This window comes from Hyperolius riggenbachi, chromosome 3 (genome assembly GCF_040937935.1).
Source record: "Hyperolius riggenbachi isolate aHypRig1 chromosome 3, aHypRig1.pri, whole genome shotgun sequence".
NCBI classification, from domain to species: Eukaryota; Metazoa; Chordata; class Amphibia; order Anura; family Hyperoliidae; genus Hyperolius; species Hyperolius riggenbachi.
This window is the reverse complement of record NC_090648.1, coordinates 293,462,620-293,482,877: the sequence shown is the minus strand read 5'-3', so window position 1 is coordinate 293,482,877 and position 20,258 is coordinate 293,462,620. Positions and strand designations below refer to the sequence as shown.

The 20,258-nt window shown below is 40.7% G+C and overlaps 1 protein-coding gene across 3 annotated transcripts in view; it reads right to left on the bottom strand.

Moving 5' to 3' along the window:
• IMMP2L (inner mitochondrial membrane peptidase subunit 2) overlaps nucleotides 1–20,258 on the bottom strand; it is a 1,449,658-nt gene that overhangs the window by 1,137,966 nt on the left and 291,434 nt on the right. The gene's annotated exons all lie outside the window — the stretch shown is intronic.

The window sequence follows — 20,258 nt, the reverse complement described above, 5'->3', positions numbered from 1 at the left end:
TTTAAGGGGAAACAGTAAAATCACAAGTTGGAGCTTGTACTAATCTGACTAGCTTCTTAATAAAAGTGTCTTTATATTTCTTTGTATTTAAAGAACAGTATTTCCCTTGAATGCTCCATTATGTGGTACAGAAACATGAAAAATGAAAGCATAAAAGAATTAAAGGAAAGAGGTGTGCAATGGTAAATCCAGACTAAAGGGCACAGTCCTATCTCTTATTAGGTGGTAGCATGATTCTCCTCTCCAAAGGAGATTTAGAATTTAAGACAGGAAAAAAAAATACTAAAAATATATAATTTACAAAGTATGACAAACAACAGCTGAAAGAAGCAGTGATTGACAGACACAACCGGCTATGCAAAAGTACATATGGTTAAAAAGAGTAGGAGTCGCATAAATGAATGAGGAGGAGGACAAACAATTCCAATGAATATGAAGATATCAACGACATGCAAATATTACCAGCCATGTGCAGAGACTACCTTCAGTAGGTGGATATTGCCAACAATAGGCAATAATTACCAATGATCGGGTCTTTATTATACTATTACAAGCAAATAATGCCAATAATGTACAGGACTCCAGGGATGGGTTCTGGAGGGACAATACTTTTTTTTCAATATTCAGGTTATGGACCCATTAATACAGGTGTGTGCTGGGGTAAAAGCTCAGGGCAGTATAGCAACAATCCATTGCACTTTATAGTTTTTCAGGGTCCTGAGCTCTGGAATAGGAAAGAAGGAAGGTTGGGTGGCCTCCTATTCCAACCACAGAAAATGCCTGGGGAAAAAGGGCTGCCAGAATGAGCATGGCAGGGAGGGGTTAATCAGCTGCAGGAAGGCTTCTTGGAGAAATGCATGCTGGGAGTCAGGAAGGAAAAATCAGTCAGAGCACTCCTAAAGCTCAGGAGAGCTGCACAGGGCAGAGAAGCCTGGAAATTACATGCTGGAATCCCAGAGTTTTAGGGAACATGTTAAACTACAACCTCCTTTCACTGTTAACATCCTGCAGTATATTACTTTATATTTGGTGACTTTATTACCTGTGTGGAGTTGTTATGGGTTGCTGAAGAGAAGCTGTGTTATTTTTGGACTTGGAGTTTGGGCTTCTGTGAAAGCTATATTTTTGTTTTGCCTGCTGGAAGTTAGAAAATTAAAGACTGTACTGGTTTTGCACAAATGGCTGCAGTCAGTGTGATGACTGATCACAAGATACCCCTGAATATCATAACAAGCAAATAGTGATTGGTCATTTCTAATCCCAGACGTATCTCAGACATGTAAGTAAAGGTAGATTTCAATGACAGGCACTTAGTGCCAGCCTAAGTCAACTCCTCTGCCACCTCTGCAAAAATGGGAAGGCTCTTCAGTGGCCAGCTGCTATGGACTGGGTACCTTGCGGTATAATCCAGTGTATGCAATGGCCCTTTTCTGTATACTGCATCATAGGACTGCAATGCAAAGTGAAGCTGAACCCAAAAATTGCTAAACTGCATAGCCAAAGCCTCCAGGTATTAACTGTGACATACTATTTTTGCAGGAATACAATAGCTAAAATATTTCTTGCTATCGCTTTTGTAGAAATTAAAAGAAGTCAATTTATTCTCACCTTTATTTTTAATTTTGAAATCTGAAAATGTTTTCCTTTTGAATTTACTGCATATATGAGTGAGAGGTTACAATTATCTTTATTTGATTTGTTTACAGGTTCTTTACTCTGTCTAGTTTCTTAATGCAGATCAAGACATCCCTCAATTTAGCACATTCAAAGGTACCTACTCACTAAGCTAACTAGCTCCTCCTCCCAGCTGCCAAAGTGATGTATAGGCATGTACAGTATAAGATGTAGGACAAGCAAGGGGCGGGCACGACTTACATCTAAGGCCTTAAAGGATCACTACAGCAAAAAATGTAGACAGTTAAAGGTCATCTGAAGCAAGAGGTATGTGGAGGCTGCCATATTTACTTCCTTTTTAGCAATACCATTTGCCTGGCATCCTGCTGATCATCTGCCTCTAATACTTTTAGCCATTAAGGCACCCACTAATGACACAATGTTGATTGTACAACCTTACTACTATGGGCTACCTAAAGTATCCATTCAAAGTATATTCAATAAGTTTACAACATAGAATTGGTAAGAATGTACAAATCAACATTGTATCATTAGCGGGCACTTTGCGGCTCACCGGTTGGTATACCTATAATGCTGTATAAAAACAAGCCAAGTCTAATCTGAACCATGCTGGACATTTTAAAATGAAATATCTATAAAAAAAAAACAAAGTGTGCAATAGTATTAGGTTTGGTAAGTTTTTTCATTTTGCCACTGCTGAATATAAATGAAATGTTAACGCATTAAAATAGATGATAATCCTGCACACACTTTGTGAGAATGATGCACCTTTCAGGTTACGGATGCTAAAAACAATAATAATGCATTAAGAAAACAACTTTGGAAAAATAGCCAGTCTTCTAAATGCTGACATGTGCTTTCTGCAAGCCTATACAGTTACAATTCATTCTTAAGTAAATTACATTCGGAAACAACACACAATAACTTGCTCACCTATCGCAATTAAAAATCTTCCATTGGTCTTAAATAATTTGCTCAGCACAAACACGCACATAACAAACAAACAAACAATATGGCTTTTCCACTTCTGAGCCAATAAAAGCTTCACAACATCCATTTTCCACAACAGCACAAAACTTAGGTAATGGGCAAATTAATGAAAGCAAAGTAAAAGAGCTGATGCTGGTGCTTTTTATATTAGAAAAATGTAAAGCGTTCCTTTGCAGCAATTCTTTTCCTAAAGGTTAAGTTTAGTAATTGCCTTTTTAAAACACTTCTCTGAGAATGGTTTCTCCCTTTTTCCTTTTTGGATATATTAGTCATTTCCAGCGTAGGAAAGGAGGGAAGCAATATTGATTACTGCTGTTAACACGTGCATCTTAGCCCATTTCTGATGCAGTTTATAGCATGTATTTGTTCTATACTGTATATTTACTTTCATATTATCTTTAAAGTCTAAGTGCTTGTATAAATATTTAAAGTTACTCTCAAGTTGTATTGTTCTTGTATATCCTGCAGCTGACTGACACATTTGGCAACACACATTGAAAAAAATCAATATGACAACAGCAATAAGAATCCTCTCTAGTGACCTGAGAAAGGCAGAGCAGCACTACAACTTCACTGCTATCCAGGATGTACAACAACTGCTTCTTAGTGGGACAGCTCCAGACAACACACAAGAGATCTGCTCAGGAGACTGACAACTTCAGCCAAGCTTTCACCAAAGCTGAATACATAGCCACTCAATCCACTTAAGAACGGTAACACAGCTGTACTTGACATTTACTGTGAACAGATCTAAAATTTTGGCGCAGATTTCAACACCTGGGTTCCAAAAAAACTAACAATTGTCAACAAACCCACAATATTCCTAGATTATTACTACAGGGAAGATTTGTCACGCTGTCACATCCCAGCAGCATAGTAACAGAGACAAACAACCTCTCTGGATTATATTTGTTCTCTCTGACATGGGAAGCAGAATGTATAATTGCCTACTACTAACATTTGTTATGATACTATACATAGTTGATATTTGCCCCTACATACGCCCGATATACATGCAGTGGCACTAAGGAGCTTGGAGCTCCAATACGAGTTTTACAAGGAGCCCAAAGTTCTCTATTGATAAGGAGCCCCAAAACATACCAAGAACAGCTGCAGAGTCAGAGAGGTGTAATCAGAGTAAGGAAATAAGGATTACCACTATGCAATATACATATAGAGGTGTTCATTTCCAGAATAGCACCAATGACAAGCTAATAAGATGGATGAAGGAGTGCTGCTAGTGGGCCCCTCTTTTTTTAACAGTAGACTCTCCAGTGATGCTCAGATACCCCACAATCACGGGTTTGACTACTCGGCCATGGTTGAAAAAAAAAATCCGGAAATCTTGTGATTTCCAGATTTGAAACGGACTCACGAATTCGACCCGGATAATTCCCGTGAATGAGGCAATCACGGAAATTCATGGCCGTGATCACAGAAAATCGTTTTAGATAATAGCAAGGCTACAATCCCCCAAATTGCATGGATTATAAAGATGATATGGGGCTACAACTTAACTACTTTAGGACCACGGTGGTTGAAATCTTCACAATGTTTTGGTGGGCTCCTGGCTGACAGGGGATAGATTTCAATCACCGTCTGCAGTGCGCATTCGTCGTTTCCTTTGCTCCCCGCCGATCGCGCCACTCAAACTCGATGTTTCTCGCCATCGTTTAAAGGCTCTGCCTATCTCTATGACGGCAGAGCCATGTGAGCCAGTCCGGAGCCGATTACATTGGCTCCTGGCCGTGTCTATCAATGTAAGCCGCTCCCATTTGCTTACATTGATAGACACGGTCAGGAGCCAATGAAATCGGCTCCAGACCAGCTCACATGACTCTGCCGTCATAGACACAGCAGAGTCTATGTCCTGAGGATCGCGGCGCATTGAGGTGACAGCGGTTGTGGTGGGTATGCAAGGCGATTCGTCGGGATTCCGTTGGTATTGTACCAGCGATCTCTGGTCCTTAAGGGGGCAGAGACTGCTGGTACTTAAGTGGTTAAACAAAAAAAATCCAAAAAGAACTTTTACTTTTTGAGAAAATGAATTTTAAAGTTAAATCAACACTTTTAATGCAGCTATTAATTGGTAATAATTGGTTTTAAACAAGGAAATACACGTTAAGCAATTGCAGAGGTGATGGGGAGTCCCAATGGCACCTGGCCGTGGTGGTACCACTGGAGGAGGATGAGTGGCCGACGCCACAAAAACACCCAGATAGGTTTTTTGTAAATATGTTTTTTTTTTTCCTCCTTGCAGCAATAGCAGTGACATGGCAGCAGAGTTGTCTGTGGCCGCTGGCTTGGGAACGCAGACTTGAAGTGGACCCAAATTAAAAATACAAGATTTCAGAATTAAAATCTATTTTCTAAATTATAATAATAAATAGCAGCCTTTTTTCTGCTGCATGATGACAAGTATAAAATATTTTACATTTATTGGAGGAACCCCTCCCTTCCTTTCATACTGCCGGGACAGAATCTGGCAGACTGGTGGAGTAGGAGGTGTCCGGCAAAGGAGGAATTGCTAATGGCTGCCACCTGTATAACCCTAGTTGTGAAAAGAGAAGGGTGAAAAGCATGCACTGAATTGCTCATCGGCATGGTGCAACTAAATATTTTTAATTGAAAAAATGTTTGGTTTGGGTTCACTTTAAGTAGTGAAATAGAACATCAGCGGCAGCAGGAGGAGGACTAAGTGGTCAGTGCTGCAGCACAGAATGACCATGGGACCTCACTGGTGGCACCACAGCATGATAATGCTTCCCAAAAAAATTACATGCATCCGTGGCCCCTGGCGGTGAAACTCAGCGGCAGCAGGATGAGAACTAAAGCGGTCAGTGCAGCAGCACAGAAAGACCATGACACCACAGCAGGAGGAGACGTGTGCTGCTGCTACAGGGAGTGCTGCTCACAGCGGAGGTCTGGGTTAAAGTCATGATGGGCTGCACCTCCATCATCATTTCCATCAATCCCTGCGAGTGACTTTCCTGAATGACCACACGGCGACTGAAGGTGCTGAAAATGGGTGCCACCGGCGTCGGCTGAATCGGCCCAGGCTGTGCTGCTGATAGACACCTCTCTGCTGCATCCCCTACAGCTGAGCGCCCTCTCCCTGGCCGTGGACCAGTTCCAGAAGTGGCGGAGGCAATGGCACTCCCTCTCCTACCACAACCCCTGCCAGACAGTTTGTATGCACAAGATTTCAAGGTGGAGAAAGTGTGCTGACAGTCAATACGTGTGTGTGGGCCTGGGGACAGATGGACTATAACAGGGGGCTTTTATTGATTTTTCAGAAAAGAGAAAAAAACAAAACACTGAATACAGTAATAGAACACAAAAATCAGTAGACAGCGCCATGGTCTGCCTGCACTATGTGCACAGCAAACTAACCGGCTGCACGCTAGTAGCAAAGTACAACGTCACTGACTAAACTTAGTGATGGACCAGTGGCAGTGACCACAACTAACTGAAGTTGATCACTGGCTGGCTGGCTTAGCTAGCTAACAAGTATACAGCAATAGAGCAGTAGAATCAGTGTGAAGTTGAACCTGCCTGCACTAAGCAAAGCAAATCAGTACACTCTCTGACAACTACACTGACTACAAATAACTTAAGTAATTACTCACTGGCTGGTAAGCTTAATACAAGTATTAGATACAGTATAAGGTCAATCTAAGGACTGAAAATGCTCTTGCTTATGCAGATATGGCCTGGAGGTGATCCTCTCAGTGCCACAGAGTGTAGCAAGGATGGAGCGCTGGAAATGGCCCCCACTTTATTGGTTGCTAGGGCCTGGCTGGGGGCCTCTGATTGGCCCAGGGGTGTAATTTCTGCCCAATCACGACCTAATCACGAATTTCCAGCGCGATCATGACTGATCGCTTTCCGAATATTTGCAATCACAGAATTTCTGTGACCGAATTATTCACAGATTCGGAAGTCGAATAGTGAAAAAGTGAAAAGAGAATCTCACTATAGTAAATTCTGATATAGTAAACTCAGTTTCCAGTCACGCATGAGCAATCCTGATATGGTAAACTTCTGATATAGTAAACTACTTGGTCGGTGCCATGGAGTTTACTATAAAGGGATTCTACTGTAGTTAAAGGGGAACTTCAGCCTAAACAAACATACTGTCATTAAGTTACATTAGTTATGTTAATTAGAATAGATAGGTAATATAATTTTTTACCCACCCTGTTTTAAAAGAACAGGCAAAGGTTTGTGATTCATGGGGGCTGCCATCTTTGTCATGGGGGCAGCCATCTTTTTGGTTGAAAGGAGGTGACAAGGAGCAGGAAACAGTTCCAAATGTCCTGTGTCCTGATAACCCCTCCCAGCTGCACACGCTAGGCTTTAAATGTCAAATTCAAAATGTAAAAAAAGAAAAATTTGCACCAAAACAGCAGAACGAGAGCAACAACATCAGAAATCCCATCATGCTTTGCACAGCATCAGGGGAAAAAAGCCTGGGCAGTTTTCTTCTATGCAGCTAAAAATGAGGCTTGGATAAGAGAAACAAAGTTCTGATGCTGTGAAACTGTTAAAGAAACACCAGGCCTTTTCAGTGCTGCTGAGTCGATTTTTAGTCCGGACGTTCACTTTAAGACAACTTTTACAAGATTAACTTACCAAGAGATTGCAAAAAATTGTATATAAAAAAAAACCTGACAAAGTTTCCCATCGTGTGGTTACAGTGTATGAGTCACTGTAATTACTCTGCATCTGAGCCCCGGCAAAGCATCCTTGAAGCTCTTGCCAGCGTTCCTCATTGGTCCACTGTCTGAGCCCATGAAATGGCAGGAACTTCAAAGAAGCTTTCCTGGGTCTCTGGTGCAGAATAATTACAATAACTCATACACTGTAATTACATGACTTGCGGCGAGAGACAGCAGAATTTTTGTGGCAGTATGTATATTGCTAGGGGTGCCCAGTGCAGCTACATGGAGGGCTTTGGCGATGTGCAGCAGTCTGACAGGGAGCTCTGGGGTGTCCTTATTAAAGGATGCAGAGGCAGAAGTTGGCAGCGATGTTTGGCGAGTGTGCACTCGTGTGGGGAGCCGTGGTGCTGAAGGATAGCAGAACAGGGTAAAGCCTCACTGCCCATCGCTCAGTAAAAGGGAGTATCACTCAGGTTTTCGCCTGAGTAATGCACCCTAATGATTGGCCATCACACGAAGGAAATGGGCAATAGTATTTTCCGGTAATCCACGCACGATGGCAAGGTGATAAGCAGCTCGCATCTGCAAGCTTAGAATAGGATATGGTCTATATGTTAAACTCCGATTATAACTGAACTAGGTAGATGGGGCACATCAGAGTTAGCTTATTTAGCACATATAAACATCTGTCACTGTATTTCTGTTATTCTAAAATATATTTTGCAAAATCACAAATGCAATTACATCTTTTTAACAAAATTAAAAAAATATATATTTCTGAGTATGTAAGTGGGTTATGTAAAGCATTCATCTCTGCTGTCTTTTTTGGGGGTAAATACTAAAGAGATCTAGCTGAAGATTGCTTAGCATTTTACACTGTTTCACAATGTCACTATTTTAATATATGCAAGTTGCAAAGTTAATGTCACTTTTTTTTTAATCTATGCAAGTTGTAATGTTTTAATCAATCCTCCAGTGCCATGGGGGCCTAAAGAACTGTAATGTATTACACAATTAACACTTATTTCATTCAGCAACTTGAAAATTAATTCCAAAAAGGTGATTCTAACTTGCAATTCTAAGTGGGAGGACTACATTATTTTTGTATAAAGTATAACTACTTACAAAAAAGGTATACACGTACTTTTATTAATGTTATTGCAACTTTATCAGTATGAGAATCCTACAAACAGCACACTACCTTTTTCACATTATATTCTCCTTTAACGCAACTAAGATACGTTTTATAAACAGTGACAAATTATCACAAGTTACATGACAACAGTAACAACAGTGACAAGTGTTTGCTCATTAGTACTGTCACATAGTATACTTTGAGGCCTGTGCACAAAGACCACAGTGAACAGGTAAAATTAAATTGCTCTTTGATACACACTATTCATCTGCCATAAATTGCCTCATTTATAAATGTAAAGTTATGCTTGGTGAATTAAGACAAGAGTGTACAGTGAACCAAATTATGTGTATGCTTGGCAGATTCATTGTGCAAAGTTACCTGTATCAATACTGTAACTAGGCCTTAGCCCTTGAAATGGAATTTTATGAGATTACAGTACTTTCAAAGAAGTATATATCAATTATTTACCTAATCTAATCTTATAGGATATGATGGTATGATTACTTCAGCTTGAACTTACATTCAGCCTGAACTTACATCTTCGCTTAGAAAAAGATGCAATCCAAGCAGCAGCCACGCCCACAGATGCTGAAACGGACTGCCTGAACGCAGCTGCTTTTTGGACATGTTTCAAAAAAAAAAATAAAAAATAAAGACAGGGTTTATAGGATTTTTTTTTTTGCGCCAAAAGTCGTTTCACACTTTTCTACAATAAATTCCAATTTAGCTTAAAGAGACTCTGTACGATCCTATCGAGGCTTCCCCCGTCCTCCTTCGTCCCACGACGGTATTGCTCTGGCCCACAGAATGCACAGCCAACAATAACTTACCTTTCCCCATTCCAGTGGGGGCGCTGTTGCGCAGACAGAACAGAAATAGCCGATCTCAGTTGGGTCTGCTCTACTGCGCAGGCGACTTGCGTCTGCTCAGGAGAGCGGACCTGACTGGGATCGGCTATTTCCACCTATTTCAGAGCCGAGGGCTGCTATTGCGCCTGTGCTGGAGCCGGGAAGGTAAAAAAAATTTTACCCGCCTTTCAGGGAGCTCTATTGCTGCCACCATGGGATGGAGGAGGATGGGGGAAGCCTCGATAGGATCCAGATGCTTCCACCTCCCAAGGTGAGCACCCCCGGGTGAATTTTTGTTTGATACAGAGCCTCTTTAAATGTCCTCACTTTTAGAGTGATAAAGCTACTAGTCACAACATGATTTTCTGAATCTCAATACATTAAAACAAATTGGGTATAGTGCTGGAGACACAAGAGTTAAATGTCAACTAATCTTCTGATAAAGCGGCTATCCCCAATCCACAAAATTGAATAAAGTATTAATTACAGATTTATCAGAAAGCGCTTTGTAAATATAGGAAATCTAAAATTTTAAATAAAAGCTAACAAACAAGAATAAAACATGACATCCAGTCACTCTATAGATTATCACATGTAAATCACCACAAATACACTAGCTGCAGTGTGATGGTAGGGTAAATATATATCGCCTGCCAGCAGTAAAAATGTCACAATGTGATAAATGTCAGAATGTAAACCAGGGATTTAAAAGATTTTACAATGGGCAAACACTGACTAAATCATTTATACATAATTAGTGTAAAAATGAAGCATTTTTTTCTTACATTATTTTCACTGGAGTTTAAACCCCACTAGTGACCAGGCCATTTTTTTATAATTGGGGCACCGCAGCTTTAAGGGCTTGCTGCAGGGCCGCACAACTCGGCACACAAGTGATTCTCCCCCCCCCCCCCCTTTCTTTCCCCACCAAGAGAGCTCTCTGTTGGCGGGGTCTGATTGCTCCTCAAGTGTGTATTTGATATATATATATAAAAAAATGTATGTTTTTTTTTCTTTCAATTTTGCCTCTCTCCCTCCCTCCCCCCGCCAGCCAATCATGGTGATCCGCTGTCATAGGCTTCAGCCTATGACAGCGGATCACCCCTGAGCCTGCCAGGGGGACAGCCGTGTCACACGGCTGTTCCCAGCACAGTGCTGGCATAGATCACAGGCAGCGCTGTACAGTGGCGCGATCGCCACTGGGAGACTGAAGGTGGTGCGGAGCTCCGTCATTCATGCAGAGATGCGCGCACACCAGCGCGCGCAATCTCCTGCAATCCCCGCCCACAGCCATTCACGCCAATCGGCGTGGAGTGGTCCTGGAGCTGCCGCTGCGTTCACAACAATTGGCGTGGAGCGGTTGGCAAGGGGTTAAAATGAAATAAATACAGCAGCCTTCACATACCTCTTGCTACAGTAAAATATGCACCTCTTGCTTCCGGAGTAAATGCTAGAATACTAGTCCATATTCAGAAATATTCAGTAGATAAAATACATCTTCAAACAATTCTTACCACCCCACTTGCATCTAGTGGATTGGCACCATACAAGAAGACCCAGAGTCGCTCATTCCTAATCAGCCCTGGCCAGTAGCTAGAGAAAGGGAGTCTAGTGCCAGTGTATTGTTGTGGAATGGATAGTTCTCAGCTTGACCAGCGTGGTGGCCCAAAAGCTGATGAAGCAATCCACCCCTGGTATCTGGCTGGTTGTGAAATCACTGCAAATAGCTGATGACATTTACGCATTTCAGAAGATAACACCCTTCTTCATCAGAGCTGGTGTTCGGGGTGAACAGAGCACTATTAAATCACCAGCTAGCCAATCAAACGTTTCCATATGGTACATATCCATATTTGAATTGATTTTCTGAACAGCACAATATTGTTACACTTGTAGACAGCAGAATATAGTGGAGAAAAGAGCCCTCGTGTTTTTAAAGCATTTTAAATTATAGGAGACCTTTATCAACTTTCAAGACAAAAAAAACAACAAAAAACTGGTTTACTTACTGGCTAATATGATGATGTAAGCCCAGGAAAAATGGTAACTGAACACTGACGCTGAAGCGAACATACATGAATACACAGGAGATTATATACACACAATACTCCTGACCAGTACATAGAGTCAGTATAGAAAACATGTTCTTGAACAAAGGACAGTTTGGCTAAGAAGAGAAAAAATAAAAAGCAAGTAGCCCGACTATCAAATAATGGTCAACTGTTAAAAACCTGTGACCACCCGGATGAACAGAAGAGAAAACAGGTCTCAAAATAACCATCATGTATCTATATTGCTCATTGTTAACCCTTTTCAGTATCAGAAGGGCAAACAAGTTCCAGTGACATGTCGCACATGACCCTGGAGAATCTGAATGACAATGAACATTGGGCTTATTGGAGAAAACTGAAACAAGTAAAACGTATGTAGGCAAAAATCAAATCCTACCATCTGTCTCTGCCAAAGGAATTGCAATTCTGTAAAGCACCCAAAAGATTCCCTCAAGAAGAAACACACAGGATACAGATCACGACTGACTTCAGATGCAAACATGGGCTGTCAGCTTCCAATAAGATTAATGTACTGTATGTAATGCCCATATTACATTGTTTTAGGTGCAAATTCAAGTAAAATCTATAGCACTATGCAAATTGCTTCTCTGTATTCATTTAATCCATATGTGAGCCGACTAGCGATAATAGGCTGGTAGCACTTATAATTCTGATTGTGAGAGCAACCACAGATTTGTGCGTAGGAAATTGTATGGCGCTTGTAAAATCGCCAGGAAGTACATTTGATTGGTCCAATTCAAAGTTGCACACAATCTAATTTAAATTTATACTTGACACAGAATTATTAGCATTTCAATGACCATCTCTACCTTGCAGTAAATTCAGTCTTGGGTTACAAACTTGCATGATATTAATCTTTATATCGCTAATGTCTATGCAGTTATTATCCACTTTGATTAGTGCTTGGCTCCCTATTTACTGAGAAACTGGAGGGCATAAGTTAACCATTAAGTGTGGGTAGGTTGTAACAAAGGTCACAAAGTCATTTCTGCATCAGAGAATGGTAGTTAGTAATGTATGGTGCAGTTTAGAGCATCAAACTGGGTATGCCCAAGGGCATTTGGTAAGGTGCTCATTGTTAAAAACTGAATTGGGAGGAACAGTGGAGCCAGATACAAAGAGGTGTTGAAGAGAATGGAGAGGTTTTTCTGCAGATAGGGAAGTGCTCAGCCTTCAAGACCATATTTGCTGAGCAATGACAAAAGGAAGCTATAAAATTTAAACAGGAAATGCCAGTGTTAACTTTATGGGCACTAGTCTACTTTGCAGGACCCAGCAGGAAACCTCAAAGGGAAATTCCGCTAATGTGATTGGGTGCACCTCACCCTCTTGAACTGTCAGGTTTCAGATAGTGTACACCCACACTATTTAGCCAATCACAATGCTTCATGCTGTAGAGGATGATGTGATTGGAGAAATTGTTCCTATGAGGTTTCCTACTGGGTCCCCTAAGGTAGACTAGTGCCACTTTTTTCTTGTGTAGGTGACAGAGGGCATGAACCACAAGAAGGCTGAAAAAAATAAAATTACTAATTCTGATAGCAATATGGCAGCTTAACTTTTGAAATTGCAGATCCACTAGACTTTATGTACTGAACTAAAAGAATCCTAGAAGCCCTCTACTGAAGACACTGCAATGAAAATCATTTCCTTTTTTTAGAGTTTTTATTTAACAGATTCACACAAGATAATTTCAACTTATCTGAAATACAACATGCATAATGCATATTTTCAGGACAATGAGCAGAGCTATGCAAAGCATTCCTATTTGCCTTTGTGGATCAGCCATGCATCCAGAAGCATCGGCTTTTAGCATATTGATGGCCTTTGAAGTCTTTATGTTATATTGTACACAAACACGGATTAGAAGTTTGTTAATAAACTGGAAATGAATAGCTGAGATTTGTTATATTTCTTTCCTTACTGGGTAAGGGGAGATTTGCATTATCCAGATGAACTAAACAGAGTATATAATAGTGCATGCACTTTAACCCCCTCCTGACCGCCGTAATACTGATTGCCGACGGGTGGGTGACAGCCCCAGGACTATCTAAAGCCGATTGGTGTCAAGTCCTGGGGTGGGGTTTTACAGGGGATCACGTGGGCATCCTGGCTTAAGTGCACAGTTATCAGTCTACCAGCGGCGATTGCAGCTTTCAGACTGTTAGACAGCAAAACCCCTGTCTATTTATACAGTACAGTGCTGTGATCTACTGCAGCACTGTACTGGGGATAGTCGTGTCACTCAGCTGTCCCCTAGATAGGCTTGGATCCCAATGCCCCTCTCATAGGCAGATGCCTATGAGAGAGGATCGCCCTGATTGGCTGTCGGGGAGGGAGGGTAGTAGTAAAAATAAACACAAAGTAGACAAATTTATTTAAAAAAAATACTAATAAAAAAAATAAACATTACACCAGCGATCAGAGCCCACCAACAGAAAGCTCTGTTGGTGGGCAGAAAAGGGGGGGGGGGGTTGGATTCACTTGCATGTTAAGTGATATGGCTCTGAAGCAAGCTACTAAAGCTGCAGAGCACTAAATTGGAAAAAAAAAAAAAATAATAATAATAGCCTGGTCACTAGGGGGGTGTAAGCCTATGGCACTGAACTGGTTAACCCAGAATAAAAAAAAAATCAGACAAGTAAAATATTTTTATTTGGAGTTCCACTTTAATTTGCTTGGAACTGAAATTTAGTTCTGGTCCCTGTGTTAGAAACTCATATGTCTAATTCTGCAGCTAGACACTAATGCCTTCAGCTGCCACTCTTAAAATTTCTTCAGTTAAAATGTAATGCGTACCTTTTATATAGCGATAAGGTTTAAAAATACATCACTTGGCGTGTTTAATATGAACAATGAGAATGAGCCTGACCGTAGGTTTTTGCCCTAAACCAGACTGAGAAATATCTTGTCTATGTGGAGAAAGACAAATGCTGTTCTCCCAGGGCCATGGATCACATGAAAAGAAATATAAAGTTGTAAAAAAAAGAAAACCCTACACCATATGTACAACAAACTTTAGGGAAATTAAGACAGTAATAAGGGAACAAGACAAGGACAGGTATAGGTTACTTGGTGATGATTCAACTCCTCAATAAATCACCAGAATCCAATCTTCTCCACGATTATTTATGACAAAGAGCTGCTAACAGAGTCCCAATTTGTTTACGGAATTGCAGCCATTCCATTTCATCTAAGCAATAAATGAACCTGACTTTCACACAGGCACTATGTAAAGAGAAGCTGCCTCACTAGAGACACAATTCATTTATAAACATTTAGACAAACCATCAGTAAAGGAAGCTTTATTCTTTTTACAAAGGCAGTGTGCTGGATGTGAATATTGGGGGGTTAACAAGAACCTACTCTTGCCAATATATCCAGATTAAAGCACACACTTTACGAATCTAGATAAAAGATTAAATTAGCTCTAAAATGCTAATACTTCATAAGTTTAGGCAGACAATGATAGCAGGAAAGCTGGCATTGCTGCAAGTGTTCAATTTATTGTAGCAAAGATAAAGTGCAAACGTGCAACATCTTGCAAAAAGTTATGGCATGAAATAAACACATACCCTGGTGAGAAGAGGCGTGGAGGGTGGTGGGTGCTGGGCACAGGATGCCTGACGGCCGTTTCGCGCTAAACAGCGCTTCTACGGAGGCTGACTCCATAGAAGCGATGTTTAGCGCGAAACGGCCGTCAGGCATCCTGTGCCCAGCACCCACCACCCTCCACGCCTCTTCTCACCAGGGTATGTGTTTATTTCATGCCATAACTTTTTGCAAGATGTTGCACGTTTGCACTTTATCTTTGCTACAATAAATTGAACACTTGCAGCAGTGCCAGCTTTCCTGCTATCTTTGTCTGCTTGCCATTTGATGTTGTTGCTTGAGCACGCTGAAGAGGTCCAGAGAAGAGGTGTATGTGTAGTCCTCCTGTGCAAACTGCCTGTTGACGTAGCTGATGCGTGCATGCCATTTCACTGTAGTGCCAACCATTTGCTCTTCTTTGAATTTACTTCATAAGTTTAATTCACTAGGCACGAGACCAACGTTGCCATAACTAATGCAAACTGGACCATTTGTGTGCCAGCAGCATCAGGGAAATGTAAGTACCACCATAGCTGCCCATGTTAAAATAAGAGAACACTGGCTACAGCAGGAAATAAGGCGGTGGGGGAATAAAATAGCGGGTGCCAGAATAAAATAGTAGCACCTAAGCTCCATTACTATGTAGCCAAACTTTGCAGGAATTGTGCGAGACATTAAAATACAAGCAGCTACTTAGTCGCTTGGTAGGAGCAGTAGTGCATTAGAGGTTGGCTATGTTTTAACCAAACTCCAAACTTTTCATTACCGTCCTGGCATGGCAGGTTAATTAGTGGGTTTAGTATTAGAAGTAAGAAGGGTAAGGTTAGTGTTAGGTGTAAGTGGGGGTAGTTTGTGTTAGGAGTAAGTGGGGGATGGTTAGTGGTACACAGATATGGGAAGGTTCATGTGACAATTGGGGTACAGAGGATGATAGTAGAAAATTGGCATTATTACCAATATTATATCAGTGACAGTAGAATATCAGTAATTTTACTGATATTCTACTATTGCAGATAGTACAATATCAGTAAAATTACCGATATACTACTATAGCTATTTGTTGCTCTTTTTCTTTTTTTCCTTTTACAAATGCATGATTTGGTACAATGAAAAACTATCCTGTATGGAACCATAGGAAACATTGTAAAAACTTTCAACAGGTCTAGTCTGAACATTTTTGCTTTCGTTGCATAAAACAAAGCCTCTTATATTATGTTAACATGCTTTTGCCTGTAGGAGTTGCATTTATGCCTAGCAAAGCTTGGTGTTTAAGGTGATGGGACATTCCATTTCTACATGCAGAGCCAACAATAAATTGTTTCCAGAAGGCACATATTGTGGGGAATTCATAAATGAAATAAAAGACGGAAGAGGCTTGGCTATGGCATCTTGGGCAGCTGTAAGTACTGGCACTAGGATTCTTAGCTAAGCACTACAAGTCATATAGCCTTATTGTTTGATATAAAGATATAAAGTTACGTAAACCTTTACCTGACGCATGGGGAAACCACCTTAGGTGAAATTGCAGCATTTTCCCATTCTTCCTAAATATCAAAAAGCTAGTCAAGACATATCTTCTCCATGTTGCTGGCTAAACTAGGCTGCAGTAGAGCTGCACACAATATGCTAATCAGTCCCGTGGATAAGAATGAGTCCACAAAAAGTTGGCCCAGCCACCAGATCTCGTTTCTTCCAGAAACCAGCTAAGCCAAGCCCAACCAGTTCCTGGAGCCCATGATTATTCCGTAATCCCTGACACTAACTATGCACATTTTTTTGTGAGTGCCCATATTAGTCTAGCTTGTTTAAGTGTGTAGTGTTTTGGCCCTGATCCCCTTTCTAATCATACAGCACGAAGTAATTAAATAACTGGTTCTGGCCATTCACCAAGTAGAAGCCTGGAAGCTCTGTGTAGTACTTATCTATTAGGGAGAGGCGTTAATGTTTCAGTTCTGCTATGAGATGGTACATACTGCTCCTGATAACTAAAAATTACTAATCAAGTAATCAAACAGCACCCTTAACAGATACTCCAAAAATCACAGAATTTGTAAAAACGATTGACATAAAATGAGTGATTCAACAAGGTTTTATGCAACAAATGTAGAAGTAGCGCTTATTATCAGTCCATACGTATTAACATTCAATTCTATGGGGTCCCCCCCTTCATACAGCGACTCACCAGATGATGCGGCCAATTGGGCCCACGAGTAGGATTATTTGTGCATTGTGATTGGCCCTGTGAGGAATACTTTATATGTGAAGAGTGCAGCCATGACACTGTCTGTATTATAAGAAGGTGCCAAGCGGAAGGTGATTTGCCACAGAGGGCATTGGGGTGGCCATATACCCCAGAGGCGCACATGGGCCCGATTGCCCACATCATCTGGTGAGTCGCTGTATGGAGGGGGGGACCCCATATAATTGAATGTTAATATGTATGGACTGATAATAAGTGCTACTTCTACATTTGTTGCATTGATTGAAGATATTACATGTATCTGACTGTCGCAAACCACCCGGAATCAGGGTGTTATCGCCCTAATTTTACTGTTGGACATTACTTATCACTTTTAAGAATTGGCACTGATAGGTGCCCAGTTGAGCACTGTTCAGAATTATGTTTTACAACAAGGTTTTATACTGTTAAAATCCCTAAATGTGCTACAAATATGTAAGACTGCACTGACTACAATAATGAAATGCAGATGTTCTAAAAATGCTACATGAAAAAAATGCAAATGACATTGATGTAATAGAAGTAAAAATGACAGTAATGTAATGTCAGTATATATAGTTTCCATTGTTTCAATACATTTCTGTCCCAATGTACTGAAGTCTAAGCATGCTTATATATTTGTGTCATGTATATCATAGAAAGAGACTACTAACACTTATTACCATATGCTCTGCAAATACCTAGAAAAAAAAAACAGATATAAAACCACCTCTTCCTGCAAACACTCTCTTGCATCTATTCTCAAAACGATCAAGACAAATAATGACACCTCTCAAATCCAATGAACAAGCAATGCAGTGTTATACTCCCTAGAGGAGTACCGCTATCAAAATCATAAAAGCAAAAGCAGCATTGAGGCTTAGAAGGAAAAAGCAAGCATACCAGAAAGCTTGAAATAAAATTCATGTCCCCTTTTCATTTCCAAATCCTGGTAGAAATGGCAGGTTAACTGCTTTTTGAAAAATTTCAGACTTTAATAATAATAATAATAATAAAAACATAAGAAGCTGAAATGCTTTCAAATGTGAAGCTAAAACAGTTTTTAAGTGTGATCTATATATGGCAATTGATTTTTAATATTCAGTTTTATCCCTTTCATTTGCTAAGATACCTTTGAAAATGAACTATTTTATTAATATATAAAATCAACTAAATTCCACACATACTTTATGGCCTTCAGTTCATTAATAGGCTTGATGTTCGGGTCAGAGTCATTTACAAATTCGATTTGAATTTTGTCAATTTGGGCCAAAGCAAACAAGACCAATGGGTAGGAAGGATACCTGCCAATCACCTGATTTTACTCAGCCATAGCAGTGGGCTGGCCTAGCATGTGGTTTACAGTCTGATCTTAGTGCAGATAGATGCAGTGCTGCTACAAGCTAATGTGCATTATGCTGGGAATACACGGAGTGATAGCTCTTCAGCGGCTCGATTGATAATTTCCGACAGGTCCGATTGCCCGCCGGATCGATTCCCCGCTCGATCCACACGGGCGGACAATAGCGGGGAATTGAGCGTAAGAAAAGGAAGCGCCCGCGGGGACGAGCGGGAATCGATCTGGCCGGCCGCGTGGACGAGGCGGGAGTCGATCCAGCGGCTAATCGAACCGCCAGGTCGACTTGTGTATTCCCAGCATTAGGTTTCTGTTTTAGGTTAGATTAGATAGTGTAGTGTGATTCAATATTAACACTTTCAATGATGCTGTGCGTTTTTAAAGAATTTGCTCCCATTACCAAAGCAGTCAGTTTGTGTCAGGATTGATCTGACAACAGACACTTGGTCAAGAAACACAGAGACAGAGACAGTATATGTTATGTATCTATAGGTCACTAGGTAAGATTAGCAGTACCCGCTGAAGAAGCTAGATATTGGGCACCTGAGTTTATTGTACCTTCTAAGACATGACCGAGAGAGCCCTGTTCGGTAAAAAAAAAAAAAAAAAAGGTTGTTTAATACCGCTTTTGGTAAGTTAGACTTCTTTTTCCAAATCTACTAAGGTTTCCACTCACGCTGTAATAGTTTGGTAAAATACTGAAACATTTTGCTCCAATTCACTAAGACATGCTCGGTAATATAGGAATCTCACCAGCTGCAAAGTAGGTCTCTGCTGAAAGCTGTGATTCTTCCCTTATAAGTGATCTGCATGAGCCATTCCTGTGTGACAGCTTACTAGAGCAAAATATATCTTCCCATCTAAAGGGATACAGAAAAGCCACTTTGAACATCTGCTTCTCTTGCAGTTTTTTTTTTTTTTTTGCTTTCTGATGTCCTGCAGGGCAGTGCATTGGATCAAATTGGGGTGTCCTATTGGCTGTCTGCTTTAGTCTGTCAATTTTACCACATGCTGGTTGCTAGTTACTGGCAGGTCCAGGCTCTTAACTACCAAACATTTGTACTGGTTTGTAGCACATGCTCTAATCTTTTGTGAATTGACATTTCTTGACATTTATTGAGGTATTAACCACACGAGTAATCTACCTCACTAGTCATTACATTTGTGGTAACTAGTGAATTAGAATTTTACAAACTATATGCTAAACTCACACATCCATAAATCCCTAACATTCTGAAACCATCCCTACATCTCTCCCCCTACTAGCAAAATCACTTTTTTTTTTGCCCAAAGCCTTTTTAAAGCCATGTACAGTAAAGTACAATGTAAGTACAGCAGCGGGAGGTGTGCTCACATTGAATGACTATATCTCCCGGAATGCATTTCAGCAGCTGGGAAACCGCAACACCCCTGCAGGGGTTTGAAACTGCTGCAGCTGTGGGTCTGTTTGAATAAGATAGTGGCAAGCATACAGAAGGGGGGCTAGTGAACAGCCCCCCAAAGGTAAGTAATGCATGTCACTCCTGCCCCCAATGGCCCAAACTATATATTTTAGGCATTAAAGTGAACCAGAGACAAAGCACCCTCTAGTATTTTACCATATATATCAGTGGGAACATTAGAGAAAACACCTACCCTGCTCTCTGTTTCATTTTTCACCACTCAGCGTGCTTCTAATCAGCCCTGATAAAATCCCTGACTGAGCATTCAGTCTAGCTTTGCTCAGAAATCATTATAACTGAGTC